Below are 21,993 nucleotides of genomic sequence, written 5' to 3' on the forward strand. Positions count from 1 at the left end.
CTTCGGCCGGCAGATGTAATATATACGTACAGGTAAAGAAATGATTACAGTTTCAGAAAAATTGGATGATTTATTCAACAAAAAGATCTCGACAAATTTAGCAGTTCAATAACGCGCTGGTTCAATCTCTGGCCCTTATACAAGCAGATTGACAGATGCTGTATGTCCTCATTGAGGGATATCGAAAGGCCGTACACATAATGCGCTAAACGTTCTCATCTAGGGAGAGATCCGGTGACTTTGCTGCCCAAGGTAGTGTTTGGAAGCACAAAGATAAGCAGTAGAAACTCTCGCCGTTTGAAGACGGCATTATCTTGCTGAAATGTAAGCCCAGAACTGTTTGCCATGAGGCGCAACAAAACGGGACGTAGATTATTGTCCACGTAAGGAAGTGCTGTAAGGTGACGCGGAAGATAACCAAAGAAGTTCGACTGTGAAATGGAGTGTCACTCCCAGTCATCACCCGTCGCTGGCTGGTCATATGGTACCTCACCGCTGTCCGAGTCGCCTCCAGCCATCTATTAGCTGGTTTCAGGGGCGCATTTCGAAGCGGAACTCATCACTGTAGACAATTCAACTTCACTCAGCGGCATCCCACGCCGAATGTGCTCAACACCACTGAACAAGGGAGGGTTGTTGTACAGAGCCCCTGTCCGTGAGCCGCCTATTTATGTTCCTTGTAGGCAAAGATACACCACCGGCACGCCGGATTGATTACAATGACGTGATGTGTACATGGTGCTTTTTAGGTTAGAGAAACCCTCCCTTGGGATCAGAGCTGATTTGACTGAAAAATTACCCCGAACGTTCTCAGAGAACGTTCGTCGTCGGAGATCAGAGATAGTAAAGGTTAATATGATTTTAGTGAACTGCAGGAGCATCCAAGGAAAGGTCCCAGAAATAGTATCGCTTACGAAAAAAAATGGTTCAAATGGCTCTGAGCACTATGGGACTTAATATCTATGGTCATCAGTACCGTAGAACTTACCGTAGAACGTAGTACTTAAACCTAACTAACCTAAGGACATCACACAACACGCAGTCATCACGAGGCAAAGAAAATCCCTGAACCCGCCGGGAATCGAACCCAGGAACCCGGGCGCGGGAAGCGAGAACGCTACCGCACGGCCACGAGATGCGGATTATCACTACGGAAAGTTATAAAGCACAGATAATATGAGGAACAGAATTTTGGTTGAAACTGGACGTTAATGAAAACGAAATCCTAAGTTCACATTGGAATATTGATCGCAAAGATACGTTCGTCGACCGAGGTGGCGACGTGTTAATTCAAGTAAAGAATTCGATAACATCTAGCGAGGTTATCATGGATTCCGATTTTGAATTAATCCGAGTGAAGCTATCAAACATCGGTCAAAAATGGTAATCGGGTGCTTTTACAGACCGCCTAGGTCAGCAGCTCTAGTGGTAAGGCGCTTCAGACAGGACTCACAGAATATCGTTAGTAAATTTCCTGATCATGCCGTTGTTATAGGGTGTGACTTCAACTTGTCAGGTATAGATTGGAGGTGTTATGCTATCAAAATTGGTGCTAGAGACAAGGATTCGTGTGATATTGTTCTGGATGTCGTGTCCGAAAATTACTTTGAACAGGTAGTTAGAGAAGCAACTCGTGAGGATAACGTCTTAGACCTCCTGACAGCAAAAATATCCTAACTTACAGTGTCAGTTAACGCAGCGGAAGGAATCACTGAAAATAAGGCTATGGCTCTGAGCACTATGCAACTTAACTTCTGAGGTCATCAGTCGCCTAGAACTTAGAACTAATTAAACCTAACTAATCTAAGGACATCACACACATCCATGCCCGAGGCAGGATTCGAACCTGCGACCGTAGCGGTCACGCGGTTCCCGACTGTAGCGCCTAGAACCGCACGGCCACTCCGGCCGGCTGAACATAAGGCTATGATAGCATCTGTGGCAACGGGGTTGACAATGTATGTTAAGAAAGGTAGTAAGATATTTTTGCTTAGAAGGAGTGACAGGATACAAATTTCAATCAGAATCAAATGTGGACGCAAATGTGGAAAACAAATGTAAGAAATTCAAACGAATCGTGCAATATGCCGTAGGCAAATATGTTCCGCGTGACGTCTGAATCGACGAGAGAGATCCACCATAGTATAATAGCCATGTTAAAAAACTGTTACATAAACAAAGAGAACTTCAATTCAGATTCAAGACCAGTTAAAACTTAGCTGACAAAACAAAAGCTGAACGAAGCGAAAATGAGAATAAGGAGAGCAATGAGAGAAGCGTGCAAGGTCTTTGAAAGTAAAACTGTCAACCGGTCTGAGTAAAAACCATACGAAGTTTTGCTCGTATGTAAAATCAGTATGTCAGTCAAAATCATATATTCATTTGCTCACCAACTGACGCTTACTCCTTTCAATCTTCGTACGAACGTCGGAACGGTAGATATAGAGATAATCGACCGTGGAATGGAAAAACAACTACAATCGCTTAGTAGTGGTAAGGCGTCAGGAACAGATGAGATAGACCAGATGAGATACCTATAAGATTCTACAAAGATTATTCGAAAGAACTTGCTCCCCTTCTAGCAATAATTGCTTGATCAACGAAGGGTACCTAACGATTGGGAGAAAATGCAAGAATTCCCCTTTTAAAGACGGGCCTTAGGACGGATGCACACAATTATAGACCTATGTCGCTCACTTCCATCTGTTGTAGAACTATAGAACACGTTTCATGTTCATGGCTTATGACGTTCTTGGAGAACGAAAATCTCTATAGAAATCAACATGGATTCCGCAAACAGAGATGCTGTGAAACTCAGCTCGCTCTGTCCTTCCATGAGATCCACAGCGCAGTGGACAACGGCCCTCAGCTTGATGCCGTGTTCCTTGATTTCAACAGGGCATTTGACACCGTCCCGCTCTGTCGTTTAGCGAAAAAAGTACGATCTTGTCGAGTATCGGAGCAGACTTGCAACTGGACTCAAGACTTCCCTGCAGACAGAACTCAACACGTAGCTCTTAACGGAACATACCGAAGTGTATGAAGGTAATTCCCGGTGTACCCCAAGGAAGTGTGATAGGACCGTTACTGTTTATAATACACATAAATGATCTAGTAGAAAGCGCCTGATGCTCTCTAACGCTGTTCGCAGATGATGCGGTTGTCTATAACAAAGTAACAACGCCAGAAGGTAGTGACGATTTGAAAACTGAACTCTAGAGAACCGATGAATGGTACAGGATCTGGCAGCTGACCCTGAACGTAAATAAATGTAACATATTGCGGGTGTATAGGAAAAGATATCTACTGTTATATAGCTACAGTATTGATGACAAGCCGCTGGAAACAGTATCTCCCGTAGAATATCTGGGAGTAACTGTCCGGAGTGACTTTAAGTGGAGTGACCATACCATACAAATAGTGGGAAAAGCAGATTGCAGACACAGATTCATAGGAAGAATCTTAAGGAAATGTAACTCATCCACGTAGGAAGTGACTTATAAGGCGCTTATTTGACCCATTCCTGAGTATTGGGGGATCCCTACCAGATAGGACAGATAGAAGAGATAGAGAAGATCCAACTATTAGCGACACGTTTCAACACGGGATCGTTTAGTAGGAACAAGAGCGTTACGTATATGCTCAAGATACTCCACTGGCAGCCGTTACAAAAGAGACGTTGTGCATCACGGAGAGATTTATTATTGAAATTTTGAGAGAGCGCTTTTCGGGGCAACATATAACTTCCCCCTACATACGTCTCTCGTCATGGCCATGAGGAAAGAATTCGAGAAATTAGAGCCAATACAAAGGCTTACCAATCATTCTCCGCATGCGCTACTTGCGAGTGGAGCAGGTTGGAATGCTCAGTTAGTGGTACAAAAAGTACCCTCCGCCACACACCACCAGGTGGCTTGCAGAGTATGATGTAACTGTAGATGCAGGTCTCTGAGTAGTCAGTACTCACGTTCTGTGGTCTCTCTCTAGTCGAGAGCTTCCTTCTTGACGCTGTTCTCGCCCATCGTTCACCCTTTCGCGCCAACATCATCGACAGTGACGTATCTCCTGGTCAAATGTCTAGCGAGTCACCGATTACGTCAACAAGCTTCTGTGAGCCCAAGTAAGCGTCCTATCTCAAATGGTGAAATCTGCGAATATTGTTCACTCACAGTTACCATCCACCTGAGTACACGGAATGAAGTTCGCAAAGACTTTACGCCCTTGTATGTCCCATTTTAGTATCCATGCCACTTGCGCGGTGAATTGCACCACAGCGTCATACATTCGTCCATTAATCGCCAAGTTCACACAATTTAGCACTTTCCGTCAGTACATATCTGAATATCAATTTCTAACCCATTTTCAAAATTCTGACCCGGTGTGACTTTTTTTTATTTCTTTATGGGTTGCTGCCAACTTGCCTCTTAGAGGGTGCCTAAAGGACGCTGCTTTCTCGAATAGCTACACAACAATTCTAGCAAATTACATTAATACTTTTTATTACAATAAAAAAGACTGGCAATACTTAACTTCGGATTTACAACGAGTTGTCGCAAGCGTTTGGCGACATGCAAACAGTGTCCTCCACTATATACAACGTCCATATAAGCAATGGATATGGATCACTAATAACTGCTTTCGTAGTGCTCTCTTATAGTGTCCTTCTTCTGATGTTGGCAGGAGCGGCGCTTTTATTCTCTTCTTGTAGAGGCCGCTCCTGTCGTGGTGCGGTCCCAGTCAACGGGCCATTGGCTGACGTCGTCTCACAGCCTTCTCTACTGTAGCATTCTTGATCCACGTATCGGCGCTTGTCGTTAGGCGGGAATATTCTTTTTTGGATATATTTATTTATCTATTTTTGTCTTAGAGTATATATGTCCGACTCAATTCTAATTTTTGTAGTATTCCAATATGAGAATCTACAATCATTCTATAACTTCCTCTTCGATAATACTACTTACCTACATCTACAGACACACTATGAATGTCATCGTAGGGTTCGTGGAGGAGGGTACTTTTTACCATTACTAGTCGTTCCCTTCCTTGATACACTAACAAATGGAGTGACAAAACACGACTGTCTACACACCTCTGTGCCACGCCAATTTCTCTTTTCTTGTCTTCGTGGTCCTTATGCAAAATATACAGTAGCGGCAGTGGAATCCTCCTGCAGCTGGCGGTTCTGTAAATTTTCTCATTTGTGTTTAACGAAAATAACGTCATCTTCCCTACAGGGGTTGTTATTTGAGTTCTCTAAGAATCTGCGTAATACTCGCGTGATGAACCAACCTACCAGTCACAAATGTAGCACCATGTCTTTTGAATTGCTACAATGTCTTCATTTAATAACGTTTGTCGGGGATCCCAAAGATTCGAACAGTACATACCAGTTGGTGGTAGCAGTTTTCTATACACGTTTTCCTAGATTGATGACCTACGTTTTTCTAAATTCTCGCAATACACCGATGTTGATGATTCGCCTTCCCTGACACAGACCGTGCGTAATTGTACCATTTCATATCGCATTACAACGTAATGCCTACATATTTCATTGACGTGACTGTGGCAATCAGCTCACCACTAACATCATATTCCAATATTACAGAATCGTTTCTCCTACCCAACATCACCTCATATTTTTTCTACATTTACAGCAAGCTGCTATTCATCTCACCAAACAGAAATTCTCTATAACTCATTCTGTTTTCTCTTAGTGTCATTTAACGACGACGTTTTCCCGTACACTACGGCTTCATCAGCGAAATAGTCACAGATGTTTTCTCACCCTGTCCGTCAGATGTATACAAATAGGCAGAACGCACCTATCACACTGTCCTTGGGAAGCCCTGACGATACGCTTGACTCTGATGAGCACTCCCCGTCGAGGACAACGCATTGGGCTCTATTACCTAACTTGTCTTCAGGCCACTCACGTTCCCGTAATCCGATTCCTCACGATCGGACCTTCATTAACAGTCTTCAGTGGGGCAGAGCGTTAAACACATCCTGGAAATTTACGAATATGGAAAATTCCTGTTGTAAGCGGTTTACACAGTCCGCTATTGTGGTATCTTGCGTCACCATCCTGTTGGATGCCATTCGAACAATATCGGTCGCGTAGGCGAGTTTCTTGTGCTGCTAAGACCGCTTTTCTTCTCTCCCTTCCTCCTCGCAGCTGTTAATTCCTTGTGTTATCTCCTATCCGAAAAATATTGTGTTACTACTTGATTTCATTTTCAGCCTTGTTGTGTTCCATTTTTCGACGTCTATCTACCCTCACTTTTATTTCCATTATTATGTACAGCATTATTACCAGAGACTAAGTTCTAACTCCCACATGGAGAACGTAGAAATTGGCATCACGGTCATAGAGAACAAAGTGAAATAGTTGAAAATTAATAAGCTGCATATTTCGGATGGAATCCCAGTTCGGTTTCACTAGTGGTCCCTTCGTTAGCCTGCATTTATCACGAAAAGTGGCAAGCGAATGGAAACAAATGCAGGTGACTCCTGTATGAAAGGAAGATAAAAGAACTGACCAGCATTAATACAGATCTATACCCTTAACCTTGGTTTCCGGCAGAATTCTTGAACACTTCCTGAGTTTCAATACAAGAAAATCTTTTGCCCATAGATGAGAACGGCTTTAGAAAGCATCGCTCGTGCAAAACTCAGTTTGTCCTTTTCTCACACGATATCCTCAAAACCATGGATTAAGGGAAATTTCTATATTTCTAGACTTCCGGGAAGCATTTGGCACGGTGCCCCACTGCCGATAGTTGACAGTCTGCCTATAAGGTTTAGGTTGCCGGATATGTGAGTGGTTTTTAATTAATAAAACACGCTTTGATGTCCTCGGCGGCGAGTGTTCTTCAGAGGCAAGGGTATCGTCAGGAGTGCCCCAGGGGAGTGCGGTAGGACTGATTTTATTGTCTATATATGTAAATGGCCTGACGGACGGGGTCAGTGACAATTTATGGCTCTTTGTTGATGACGCTGTGGTATACTGGAATGTGTCGTCTTTGAGTGATTGTAGAAAGATACGAAATGACTTACACCAAATTTCTAGTTTGTTTTAGGAATGGCAGCTTGCTCTAATTGTAAAAAAATGTAAGTTAATGAGAATGAGTAGAAGAAATATTCTTGTAACGTCTCAATACAGTATTCGTAGGGTGCAGCTTGAGAAAGTCACTTCACTTAAGTATCAAGGGGTAACGTTGCAAAGCGAGAAAGAGGAAGAGCGTGTCCAGTTGGTAATATGGAAGCCGAATGCTCGATTTCGTTTTATTTGGAGAATTTTGGGAAAGAATAACTCATCCTTAAAGGAGACGGCGTATAGAATGCTAGTGCGTCCCATAGTGAGCACTGTTCGAGTGTTCGGGATCCCCACCAGGTCGGATTAAAGGAAGACGTCGAAGCGACTCCGAGGGGGCTGGTATATTTGTTACCGACGAGAGTATTAGAGAGATGCTTCGTGAACTCAAATGGGAATACCTCAAGGCAAGACATTGCTCTCTCCTCAAGGAACTTTTGTGTAAATTTAATGAAGCAGCATTTGAGGCAGACTGCTGGACTCTGCTGGCGCCAACCTATATGTCGCGTAAAGATCAAGAAGGTAAGATGCGAGACATTAGGACTAGTACGCACGCGTGTAGGCACTATTTTCTCCTTCGCTCAGTCTGTGTGTGGGTCAGGAGAGGAAAGGACTTAAGTGCTACGAGGTACCCTCCGCCTTACTACGTACTGTGGTTTGCGGAGTATGTGTGTAGGTGTCGTTGAAGAGGAACATGCTTGCAGGCCTACATCCCAAATGTAAGCAAGAAATGGACGAGAGCCCTACAGTTGATGTTTTAAATGAAGCTTTTCACTAGCTGCATTCACAGTTTCAGTATTAACATACTATTGATACAGTGGCTACTTATATCATGTACAGACAACTGGAAAATTTGACCGATATAATCCTGTGAATATCGGTGCAGTGAAAAGCTAACTCTGTGTAATGTATTTGCGTCCTCAAACCTCATTAAGTCAGTCACGGTTACAATATTGACGCAACAGCATTAGCGAGAATGTTTTCAGCGCGGCATGTATTATTTGCTCCAGAGAGCATCACTCAAGACGCTGTCGCGTTCCTGTCTCAGCCAGTCCCCCCATCAGCGCACAGTGCGCTGTTTTCCATCATGCAGCTGCATAACAAACATGAAAATCCATTTATATCAGTGTGAGCCGAGACACGCTAAAATATTTACTCTTTACCGCCCTGTGGGACTCGACATACGAGAATGTGTCCTCTTACCAGAGCGTATACGGTGTTCATAGGCTTTCAGGTAGAACTCCGCTCGCCACGGTCAACTGATCTGTAACGACTGGGAGTGTCATCGAGTATCTGCAGCTATAATAGTGGAGAAACGATCTCAGTACAACCTCTCCTTAGACAGTTCAATGCGGGCCATCTCGCAAGCAGCTTAACCATCCACTATCACCCCCGTGCAAACACAACTGATAAGCAAATGTCATAAAAACAGAGTGCATCCTGAGTGCAGTTAGGTCTGCCACTGGATACGCGAAGCATGGAACGCTGTCCGCCCTTATGTTGAAAGTTCTTACAGATGGAGCACTCAACATTGTCTTAAAAGTTAAGCATTAAGGGTATGGGACATTGTGGAATTGATCCTTGGACTGTTCGATCAGTGGTACGGTAGCGTTCTCGCATCCCGCGCCCGCGTTCCCGGGTTCGATTCCCGGCGGGGTCAGGGATTTTCTCTGCCTCGTGATGACTGGGTGTTGTGTGCTGTCCTTAGGTTAGTTATGTTTAAGTAGTTCTAAGTTCTAGGGGACTAATGACCATAGATGTTAAGTACCATAGTGCTCAGAGCCATTTGAACTATTTGAACTGTTCGAGGGGACTAATGACCACAGATGTTAAGTCCCATAGTGCTCAGAGCCATTTGAACCATTTGAAATGTCCGATCAACAGGTATCTTGTTCCGACTTGTTTGTAACCATGCCGTCATGAACATTAGCTCATGCACCACGTCACACAAGGACTGGTCCGCTGAATAGTGTGATTTTAATCCCAAGAAAACGTTTGGGAATATTTGGGAAAGCCGGTGACAGTGGCAGTACTCATTCCGGTGGTTTTGTAGCTTTGCGGCTTCTAATGACGAACAAGTGACAGCAGTTGGAAAAAAATGGTTCATATGGCTCTGAACACTATGGGACTTCACATCTGAGGTCATCAGTCCCCTAGAACTTAGAACTACTTAAACCTAACTATCCTAAGGACATCAAACACATCCATGCCCGAGGCAGGATTCGAACCTGCGACCGTAGCGGTCGTGCGGTTCCGGACTGAAACGCCTAGAACCGCAGGGCCACACCGGCCGGCTGCAGTTGGATATTGTGTGGCCGCAAGCACAGCACGTACCATCAGGCACCGCCACAGGCGTCGTTAGGTCGACAACTAATTCTAGAGACGGCTTATGGCCTATCAATTACTGCACCAAGAAGTCGCAGTGGTCGGGCCGCCGGCACCACAGCTGAGCGGGTAGGTCCCAGGTCATTTCGCCAACCGAGAAGACCGCCTTCTACTTGTGTACTTCACGCCGCATCGTCTGCTTCTAGCGAGTCCACTCCAACACGTCTTCAGAGAACGCTCTAGCTTCAGGAATAGTAGTTGAATTTCAGGATCTGCTGCCTGAGCCGCTTTGTAAAGAGGTGAGTATTTCTAAATAAATGGGTGTGTTCTTGTTACTAATCATTTTTCAGTTTCTCGTAGTTCTCCTCTAATAGTTTAACCTGAACGCGCTAGAAATAGTCTCCTTCGGTGATTGTATGAAATGTACGACACAATAGATATAACATATCGACGGAGGAGCACGGTAGAAGCGTGATGTCTCTTGCTTGATTTTATTATTTCCGTGTACCCCTCCCGCAGTATCAACTTCTTGAACCGCTATTTTATTGGTGTTTCCTACGACGAACTACAAAGTTAAAAAATGTATGCACGAATTCTATTTCTCGCTTAACTCGATTTCTATAGCATCATTTCGGATGCGAGAAGTTCCGGTGAATCTATACTTGTTTTCAAACGTAGTTCTTCTATATGAATGACATCGCTGCTCACGTAGCGAAACCACAAAAAGACGAGATGCGACCGAGAAACAAACCAGACAGCATTCGCTCAGTCACTACTGAACATAGGGCCACACCTCATGCAACCCTCTCATTTCTGTTGTGATAAAGCGTACGGAACAGGCGTACGAAGGTAACATGCGACGTACTTTGTCTCACGCAACTGCGACAGTTAAGATTTCGCTAGGCAAGCGGTTGCCAGGCGACCGTTGTTGACTACTTTGATAATATGGAGGATAACAGGACTTGCGGTAGAGTGTGCCTTTGTAGCTTTACTTTCTATGGTTTCGGGGCCATTCCGGTTGTAATTTTTGATTACTAAACACGTAGTTTAAAACGTTTTTCTTCTTATTTGGTAGCTGTTGAGCTTGATATTAACGCCATTACAGCGTTCCTTAATGCGTCACGCCATTCCCACGAAGATCTTACACTCATGAAATGGCGCTTTACGTTTGGAAGTTGCCGTTTCAGTTCCACTTTCTGTCCTTAACATATTTGCTTTGCAGTATTTTAGTAGGTCATACCACGATCAGCTACGATAGCACTTCGAAATGTCGCTTTGTGTCTCCAGTGTATTACGTTTGTGTCTTGGGACAGGTGCTCGGGCCTTCAAACAGTAGGATACGTTCGCGGCTAGCTAGCCACGGGGCGACATAACTACAACGGGAACAGACATTCCGATCTGACTGTTCCTGGTTGCGCTCTCGGCTGTTTGTTTTCCGGGGTCCTGCACTTGAGCCCAGCATTGATGTACATCGCGGGTCAGACATTTACATATTGTTGGCGTGACGACGAATAAGCTATATGTAGATTATAAGTCTGTGTTCTAAATATTCACGTAGTCATCTTCGGTCATTCCGAACACAGAACGTGCACTGAATTATAACCCGAAATGTGATCGTTTGCTTGGCGACACAAAGGCTCATTTACAGGAGCGAGTTATGCTTCTTCAATCCGTTGCTTAGAAGGTGGTGGTCGGGTTATGACGCTTATTTACTGGTGTTACTTCAGTGTGTCAAGAGAGAGCAGTATCTAGCAGTCCACTGCTTCCTGCAGTACAAGACTTGAGGTTAAAGGGGTAGGTATAGGTGTAGCAGATATTTTTCGTGTTTGGGAGCCAACAAAATGTGGTATGTGTTATAATTTAAGCAGTAAAATAACCGCAGATATATCGGAAAACAATAACAGCGACTTCTATAAATTTTAACCAGTTCTAAGAGAAAATTTTCATGTACTCTGTGTCTTGAACTATGTGTGCGTCCAGTTACTTGCCGTTTGCTGTCATAGTGTAAAACATATTTCAACTATCATCTCACACCGGTGCCTGGGAAAGACGCCACATTTCTTTTCTTTTTTGGTTAAGATGGACATTCGCGATACATCTCTCGTACGTTTATTTATTTGCAGACGTTACTTAGAAATTACGGACAAGCATCCTAATGGATCCGTTACTCTTGGTGGGTCTTGAAATCCAGGACCTAACACTCCTAACGAATCTGTAAGCTTAGAAATTGCATATTATATGTTGCAGCTAAAGCAAGGACCTACAGCTCGTTTGTAAAATATGCACAGGCATCAATTATGCAAACTCCTGAGAACAGAAGAAAGAAAACGTATTCGGTGTCGACAGATCAGTAAATTCTACAAAGTCTGAAATCAGCGCAACTGAAACGGACTGACACGAAATAAAACTCCTACTGCCAAACGAGTGAGAAATGTGAGACCGACGGCTGAAGACATGACTGTGCTGCGTGTAAAAGAAACTAATATGAACCACGGAATGCTTAGTAATTGCAATATAACTTTTATTTTGTGTTACTTGTCAGTAAAATGAACCGTGAAAATGGTGATGAGAAAAAAAATTACTATAAGGACACAATTATAGAACTGTGTGAAACAAAGGTAAATTAGTTACAAACTATGGCGTGAACACACTTTATCCAACATGTAAACATCACTACGCGTATTCAGATTTATGTTATGAAACGTTCAATATGCCTGCCATCATTGGCGATGATGTGGCACACACGAATAGCGAAATTCTGCATGACTCGCTAAAGTGTCGGAACATCGATACTGTCGATAACCTCCTGAATGGCTGTTTTCATCTCAGAAATTGTTTTGGGATTATTGCAGCACACCTTGTGTTTAATATAGCCTCACAACTGATAGTCGCATTTGTTCAGATCCAGAGAATATAGCAGCCAATCGAGGGTCAGGCCAGAGGCCACTGGGTACCACAGAGCCAGAATGCGGTCCTCAAAGTGCTCCTTCAGGACATCAAATTATTTCGTGTTTCCATGGGATCGAGCTCCGTCTTGCATTAAGCAAATCTTGTCGAAATCAGGGTCACCTTGAATAATGGGTATGGAATCATCTTTCAGAACCTTCACGTACCGTTCAGTATTCACGGTGCCATCAAGGAATATCGCATCGATTATTCCTGACTGGACATTGCCCACCACACAATCATCCATTAAGGGCGACGAGACTTCTCAATCGCGAAATGCTGATTCTCTGTCCACCAAGTTGCTTACTGAGGAACCCATCCAAATAAAAGTGGGATTCGTCGGTAAACCAAACCATACTAATTCCTATCATGCCCCTCGGCCAACGGTGCAATTTGAACGCCCTAACTCAATCACGTGTGGTTACTGTCGTTTTGAAAAATCTCAATATTCCCTCGTAATTTCATATACAAGCAAAAAGTATGTCGTCTTCCTTCCTACGTTAAAAATCCTTACTTTCTTGTTGGAGGTCATGTCTTGATAAACATTTAGTTACCTTTCTCTACAATTTATATTCATACTACATTATATGAGGACCGTATGGTCTATGTGGTTCAGCAGCCGTATTTTGAGAACAATATATTGATATATGCAACGTTCCTCCGAAATATTTCGCTCGCCGTTAAGTCATTCCCTTATTATCGTATGTCAAGCAGTTATACGCTACTGCACCACGACCTTGTGAAGACCTACTGCTGCAGGTCTGAAATGGCAGTAAAGAGTCATGACATGATTGGGGAAATCATTCAATCGTTCCTTACTAGTGCAGCCCATTAAAGGTATTGTAATTGCCGCCTCCTTGCGTGAATTAAATTACAAGTGAAGAAATCTGAGTCACTGGACGCTGTGCTAAATTGCCGACGACTTGGAAAATCTATGCATTGTATTTTTGTCTAATGATAAGGTATTTCGTGCAACGTGAGATAGATTGAGGAGATTTGATTCTTAAGTTATGACATGATCTTCTTGATTTAAGGACACATTTTACTATTATTTTCGATTTTAAATCCATTGCAATGCATTTGGATATTATCTGAAACCATACCACACTATATAACATTTGCATATGTCTTTGATGATGATGATGATGATTTATGGGTGAGGCCGCTAAACAGATAGGTCATCTGCACACTGTTTGATGTGTATTTACCTATTATAGGGTGTTGTCAAAACAAAGCTATGCGTTTTCATTACCGTTGAGCTCATATTAAGTAACTGTGTACGTGTGTATCTGTGCACACTTCGTTAATCATTTGTCGTCGGACCGAGTTTCCTATTTTGTGGTTTTCATTTGTTTCAGGGGCATAAACATTCATATTACACAGCATGGCTAACTAGATTAGTAGCTCATTCTTGTAACACAGCGCAAAGCTTACACGTTTATATGAACATAGTGAAACCAAACTCAAGTCAGTTTTCTAAATTTCAGCCTCCTTGCTGTTTGGTGATCACAAGATTATTTATTTTTACTGTCTTTATTGAAGCTTTCATGGAACACTCTACAGACGGCACCACATATGGTCACAAATTGTACTAATACGTGATTATAACGATGATTTAAGAGGACTAGCGATGCAAAACGTATAGGCTAGAGTACCGTATTCTTTTGATTTTTAGCAAAGAACAATGGCCCATCAAAGATAATATAGCGGGGTTTGGCGTTATTATTTGGCAACGATATTCCGAAGGAATGGAATATACCAGGTAGCATAGCATTTTAGAGAAACTTAAGTTACTGAGAGTCTTGACAGACGTACGTTTCAGTAAATGATTAACAATGGTATCCTAAGGTTTCATTACGTTCATTAAAGCAAACTATGGTATCTAAATATCCAACATTGGTCCATATGAGAGTAATATATTTTTGTGTTTGTGACAGCAAGCTATTGATGAGTTTTTGCGTAGCTTACCAAGTGTTTCTGCTCATTAATGCAATGAAAGCACTGGAACAAAATTGCAGAATAAATATACAAGAATAAATGGGCCAAGCGTATATACAGCTATAGCATGACTAGCTGGTGGCATACACTCCTTCCAGTAGAAAGAGGTATGATTTTAAAGAGTATACAATCAACTTACCGAGAACTTTATATTTATCGTATTTATTTATGAAGTGGCCCGGCTTGGGGCACTTTCATAGTAAGTCAGTTAATGACACTCAAAAATCAGTTTATGGGCACTATCAATTTCTGTTCACAATATACGAGGGCTGTTCGGAAAGTAAGGTGCGATCTGTCATGAAATGGAAACAACAGCGAAAACCCGATGATTTTTTGCGTGGACGAGTAGGACACTATCTCCAATATGTTCGCCGATCGCTCCACGTCAGTCTTCTCAGTTCTGAGAGCCCAGTGAGCTAATAAAGTTGTCGAGAAAATAATGTCTCCCGCCAAGTATGTGTGTCTGTGAGAGATTTCGCCTGATTTCATGCAGCCCATACAGCGTAACTGTCATGCATTTCCTTCTTCATCACATTTATTGGCCGTGTACTGCAGGGGCAGTGAGGACTCTCTTCCAGCATTTACGATGGGAAGTATTTGGTCATCCACCACACAGCCCGGACATGGTTCCCCCTGAGTTTCATTTCTGCCTACGGAACCTGGGGATATGAAGACAACAACGTTTTGGCACAGACAACAAGCTGCAAATCAGCATAGAGAATTGGGAGAAAGCACAGACGGCTGTCTTCTATGACGAGGGTACTGAAAAGTTGGTACAACGCTACGACAGACGTCTCAGTCGGAGCGGCGACTATGTGAAGAATATCTGGAAGGTGTAGCTAACTGTTGCAAATAAAACATTTTTGATTTTCACTGTGGTTTCCATTCCGCGTGCGATCGGATCTTACTTCCCGAATGGTCCTCGTAAATTCAGAGATCCGTTAGCAGTGCCAAACAAACAGGAAAAGTTTTTCTTGATAATAAAGGAATGACTTCTTTGACATCTTAAGGCTTTTGGAAAAAACTACACTAGTCAATCTCTGCGCGAGGCTATGTGAAAAGTTCACTGGCATACGGAACAGACTACTTCCGCAGACATCAACAGTAGGCAGGAATCCACGGCCAGTGCAGTGGAATAATCGTTGGTCTTGGGTGGCAAGGGCAACGTCGATTCCGGGCGGTGGCGTGGTGCTGGCGACCTTCCAGTTATGATGGCAGAGACGAAACTGCCTGCTGCTCACCGGCCGGGGACAGTCATACCCGCGTAGCGGATGGCTACAGGATAGCTAATGGTCCAGCTATGTGAGTTCCGACTGGCTGAAGAAAATGGCTCGGAGGAACCACCAAAAGGTCCGTAGATGTTGCGGCCTCCAATGGTGAGGGCCCTCTGAACTAGCGTGCTTCCTGCAGGTCGGGTGACGTTCGTCTGACTTCGGCCGGTGCGCCTGCGGAGCTGGAGGGATGCCCCGCTTAGCGCTGCTACGTTGCGGGTTGGCAGCGCTGCAGGGGATCCCGGAAGCACGCCATCAACAGAAGTAGGAGCGTGAAAGGAACAGATGCCACTGTCATAGTTCGCAGACCACATAGCTTTCCTGGATGAATGTAAGAAGTGCGTAAAGTAGCTGACCTCAGTGTCACAGGATTTGGGTTCAAAATAAACAATATGATTCTTCAATTTCTCCAGTCGTATTTCATGAGGAAATAAATCTTGGGTGAACAGCCGGGTGTGAGGGTACAAAGGACACAATATTTCGGCAATCGACATTGTTGCCATCGTCACTGACTTCGAGGGCAGGGGAAGGAACCTCCGAAACGCCGGTGGCAAACCTCTCTGGGCGCAGACCTACGAGGGAACACCCAGACGCGATTGCTTGCTTTGTGTCATCTCGAAGATGGAGATTAGTTAGGTTGAAGGGTTAGCAGGTCTAGCTGCTTTTTCCTTCTTCTTCCTGTGGTTGATTTTCAGTTCATCGCGTCTTGGTTTATTTCTTCTTGATTGAGACTGTTCCATTTCTTTCCACTTGCTGACTGAGCAGCGTTGCACGTAGCAAGTCCGGCCATCTCATTGTCTTTCGCGAAGAGAGGATTTGTAGATCTTCTAGTGACGGCAAAGAAGAGTCTCGCCGACAGCTTGAAGCGATCCTTCAGCATTGGTACGTCCATTAGCCGATGCAGTTCGGCCGTGTTGAAGTCACGCGGAATATGTAGTGCAGTCGCAGGCACCTGTTCTGGATCTTCTGGGGACTGCTGGTATGAGTCTCGGCGGCATTCCCCCACACCGCTGCGGCGTATTCCAGCACTGGCCAGATAGTGCCAGTTGCAACGTCCATCCGCTGTGTGGAGAGAGTGTGATCGTGGGACTGAGGAAGAGGTAGAGGAGGCGCATTCTGCCACGCGCCTTACCCCATATTTCGGTGATGTGTGTCTTCTAACAACCCGACCACAACAAAGGTCAAAATTTAATAATGATTGTGGTGTTGCCCACGCTGCTAAATACTGAATTTTCGGGCAACAACAAAGTTATCGTGTGGCAGGTGTCATTAGGGCACAGTTAATAAAGTCATTTCATGTAATAATGAATAAACTAGGCACTCATATTTCCGTGTTTCCCACGCTGGTCTCGTTGTAAAATCATGGCTCAATCGTCGAAAATATAGGTGGTGATGATTCCAAGCTCGGATGCAAAGAGGCCTAGGTTTTATTCTGCTATATTGAAAAGTTTTGTAGATGCGCTTCACAAACCATTCTTGAAGATTAAACGTTTCAAAGTTACCACAATGGTGATGTAAAAAAAATAATCAGCACTCCGAATTTAAGTTACACTTCCTTTTAATTGCTTTTATTGCAATATCACGTAACACACAAAACATCACTTCACAATACAAAACATACTTGAAAACATCTTCCTCACTGCTAAAGTTCACAATAAGCTGACTACGTTATGCGTCTTTCTAACTTGACGTCCCCAAGACTTGACTTTTTCAAGGTCCGACTTTCTAACTACTCACTACTAATCACTTACGCGCCCAAAAATCAGAGTTACAAGTACGTCAAAGATCATAGTGACAAAAGAAAGAATACACATAAGAATAATATCATTGCAACATAAACGTACCGATGAATCGAAGTATCTCTACATTAATGAAATCAAATCTGAATCTTGTCTCAGAAATATGTTAAGTAGTTAACAGAAACACAGTAGAATATCGCTGGTATCGAGAGGTTGAGTTGAGGTGGTGTAATGGTTACGTAATTCAAGTACCAACACAGTCTTCCACGTAAGGCGCCGAACAAGTGTGACGCCCAGGTTGCGGCCGCTGTTGGACCAAGGGTTGGGGCATCCCATGATGCGGATTGGTGGCAGAACTTCAGGTATACGTTTCCTCGTGAAGATCACCTCCTGGCTCTTTGCTGCATTGAACTTGAGCCGCCACTTGGTGGCCCAAGCTCCTAGCTCGTTGTAGGTTATTTGTTGTCATCAGATGTGGGTCAATTCTCTTGGTGTACAGTGCTGTACCATCGGCATACAGACCTGGCTACTTCCGTTGCGTTCGCGGCATGTCCGCCCTGAATAGGGCACACAAGAGGGGCCCCAATACTGAGCCCTGAGGGACTCCGGCGGCTATTTCCCGTCTTCTATCTCCACATGGAAGATATGTCCCGTCAGGTAGGAGTGAATCAAGTGGGCGTGGACTCCGGAACTCCCTGTACTAGTAACTTGCAGACTAGTCCGTCGTGCCACATGCTGTCCAATGCGCGGGAAACGTCTAGAAGTACCGGCCCAAGGTACTCCCGCTTCTCCTAGGTCCTCCCATCGCCTGCTCCACTAGTCGAAGCAGTTGGTGTGTGGTCCTGTGCCCCCTCCTGAAGACGAACTGCTCGTTGGGAAGCAGGCCTTCTTCTGCGACGTGACGGCGCAACCTCCTGACCTAGATTCGCTCAAGTACCTTTGAGACTGTAGATAGGAGGCTGATGGGCAGGTAATTTTTCGCCACCCGTAGGGATCGCCACCACCTCCGCATGTTTCCAGGTGGATGGGTAGTGGCCGGTCCCAAGGATGGCGTTGAACATCTTCGTGAGTAGTTTCACAGCCTCCGGGGGGAACTCCTTCAGGATTGCACCCCCAACGTTATAGCACCCACCCACTTTGCGCGAGTCGAGGTGCAGTACCTGCCTCTTATTCCATTGTGGGTTCCATGAGGTCCTCCTTCTGCCGCGAGCTATGCACGGAGCCTATCTTCCACCATTCGGGTATGGTCGTTATCTACTTGTTCAAGTAGCGTGAAGTTGGAAGCGAAGGTACCGGCCAGTACCCCAGCTTTGGCGTTAGGCTCGGCCACTGCATGCTGTCCGACGTGTAGCGGTCGGACTCGTTGCCTCCTGCGAAGGAGCTGCTTGGTTGCTTGCGATGTTCAGGGTCGCTATTCTCCCAGCCCAGTCCCTGTTCCTGTGTTCCACGACCGCGTGGCGCAGTGCATTCGGTTGATCCGATTTTTCGTCGCCTCCTGTCGGGTGGCGTGCCACTCTCGGACCAGCTGGTTCTTCTCCCGGATTATCTGCAGGATGTCCGGCGGTAGCTGGCGGGAGAAATCCTGCGGCTTCTGACGTCTGTGCTGCGTTGCTGATCGCGAGAGGCGTGAACGCTGCGAGTGTGGCATCCACGCTATCAACACCAGGGTCTGGCACCGCGGCGAGCGTCTCTGACAGGTGCCCCCAGAAGTGTTCCCAGTCGGTGCTGAAGTAGATCTTGCGTCCTTCAGGTGGTGCTGCGAAGTCCATGCTCAGATCGAAGATTACTGGCAGGTGATCAGAGGACAGGGCCATATGAGTCGTTGCAACTGCGTCGTGTGTCACCCTTTTGATGATCGCGATGTCTAGGACATCCGGGCGGCCTCTCTCGGAATAGTGTGTAGAGTGGTAATGCTCCAGCACTATCGCGTAAGATAGAAGCCTCCTGCCGCTGGTTGTGGTGACTCTGGAGTTCCACTCCCAGTGCTTGATGTCGCCACCGATAAAGATGTTGCCGCGCATTAACAACGGCGTCTCGAAGTCATGTTGTCGTAGGAGTTCTCTAGGCTTCCGGTAAGGGGCGTTGAAGGTCACTTGACCCACTGAAGTGCTGACTGCGACGCCTGATCTTTCTAGTTGGTCGGCTCTGGTTGCTGAATTTGGTGTTGTCGCAGCGTTCTTCTTACATAGACCGCAGATCCACCGCACGCTGTTGGTCTATCGTCACTATAGCACGTATAGTTAGGTGTCCTCGCGTTTACACCGGGCTTTAACCATGTCTCACACGCAAGGCACACATCCATGGCCTCGTCGCGTAAAAACTGCCTAAATTCGCTCTCCTGCTTCCTTATGCTGTTTACGTTCCATACGCAGACTGTGAGACCTATGATGTGATTAGGCATCATGGATGTTGTTGGCTTCTCTTGTGGTGTTGGCCTTGTTGGCCACAATCGGTGCAGACATGATCATCTGCGGTAGTTGGAGTAGCAGCTGTTTGAACTCCAGCAGCATCTCTCGTAGTTCTGCAGCCTCGGTGGTTACAGTGGTCGGAGGTGGTGGGGCGGGCGTAGGTGGTGGCCCTGCCCGGCGTCTCATACTCCTCTTGTGGCGGTCGGGTAACGCCTTCCACTGCCTGACTAGGCCAACCCGCCTACCATGCCTCCTCGGCATGATGCTGTGCCGGTGTTGCAGGCGTTTCCCGTACGGTCACTGCCGCGGTCGCCGCTGACGCTTCAGTAGCGGAGTTTCTTCCCGGCTGAACTCTCCTCGCTGGTGCCTGCCGCACTTTTGGAGCTGCTTTTTTGAAGACTTAGCAGCCGCGGAAGCTGACGACGTCCCTTCATTGCAGTGGCAGCACGTGGATGTCTTCTTGATCGGGAACTGGCATACCCGGCTCTGGTGCTCCCCAGCACACTTTACGCATCGTGGGGACATTTTTCAGTATTGGTTAAAAATAGCCTTGGTTGCAATTTTAGTTTCTTTATTTTTCAACGACGCGTTTCGCCTTATTTAGGCATCTTCAGGTTATCTTTTCTAGATGGACCAAGATCTGCATAACGCGTTCCCGTTCACAGGAGCGAGTAACAGTAACTACCTGAGCACCCATCTTGCTGTTAGTCGCGCCTGTGAACGGGAAAGCGTTATGCAGATCTTGGCGCCTCTGTTTTGAACCAATACCGTTAAGCACTGGTTTGCTGTTATGCCACATATAGACTAGAGGAGTTTCTACATTTTTCAGTATTTGGCCAGGCGGTTAATTCCCTGGCATTTGAAGCACTGAAGCGGGCCTCTCCGCCTCCTCAGTTTTTCAACTGTGACCACGCTGACACTTCCTACTCTCGTTTCATGAAAGATCCTCCTATGCTCCTGTGTGTCATCCAGTATGCGTTATCTTTCGGCGTTGTCTTTCGGCAACTTCATTCGGGATACTGTCCTTATGGTGTACCTCATGGCCTCAAGAAGCTCCTTCAGGTACTCGGGGTCCATACTGAAAGGCAGGCGGCGGAAGACTACTTTGGGCGTCTTAGTAGGTTCCGACGAGTACGTGAACTAGTTTAGACCCCCGCTGTCAATGAGGTCAGTAACGGTTTTGTAGTCTCCCGTGGTTCGCGTCACTATTCTGTACATATCGTAGCTTGCTGTCTTCGTAGTAAAGTTCTTCTTGACGACTGCGATAATCGCCTGTTCTACTTCTTTAAAGGAGCCCGGCCATTTCACCATGATGGGTGGTGGCGGGGGCTCCTTGCTTCTCTGCTGCTGGTCTGCTGTCTCCTCCTTCCCTTCGAGCTCAGCAAACCGGTTTTTAACAACCATGCCTGCAGCAGTGGCCACCTGTACAAACCTTCCTATCCTCTTGCGTTTGGGTATTTGAAACCCATCCGCGACAGTGGTCGTCTTAGGAGCTTTACATGCTTTCGATGACGCCTTTCTTCATGTTTGCAGCGTCGGTGCTGTGGCGGAAGCGGGGGTAGTTGCCGGTAGCTTTCCGGACTAGTTTCCGCCGAGCGCATCCTACTGCGACTTTCCTCCACCTTCACATTGTCCCCGTCTTCAGCTTCCTCCGTCCTTTCCCAGCATGAACTGGGTGTCCGTTGAACGTTGTCTGCGAGGACGTCTTTTATCTGCTTTCGTAACCCGACTTCAGGCCAGGAGACTGGGTCTTCAGTGGACGATGTTAACCTTTCGGGTGTCTTGATCCTGACGGTGGTGTTCTTTCGGCCGCCTACGTCGAGTGCGCGCGTAACTGCGTAGGAGGGCATGCCTCCTGCGATAGTAATCGAGCGCTTCTGCTTCTTTTTGTTCCCTTTATGGGAACGGTCTGCTGTAGGTTGCGGACAGGGTGTGGCCTCCGGTAATGTATTTCCCACAGGCCGGCGACTTCCCCCACAACTAGCTTCCTCGATCGAGGTCGAAGTCGCATTACAGCTACCCGATCCACCAGCGTTGTCTCATGCTCTTGCGTCTTCATCATCCTTCGTCTTCCCGGAGCGAGACGTCGTAGGTAGCGGACAGGTGGCGACTTCCCCCGCTACTTGTGGTCTCTTCCGAGGCATTAGCAGCATATGGCCGTGTCATCTCCTTCCACCCCCTGGTTCTGCACTAACCGGTCCATTGTAAGCAGA

This window comes from Schistocerca piceifrons, chromosome 2 (assembly GCF_021461385.2).
Source record: "Schistocerca piceifrons isolate TAMUIC-IGC-003096 chromosome 2, iqSchPice1.1, whole genome shotgun sequence".
Classification (NCBI taxonomy): Eukaryota; Metazoa; Arthropoda; class Insecta; order Orthoptera; family Acrididae; genus Schistocerca; species Schistocerca piceifrons.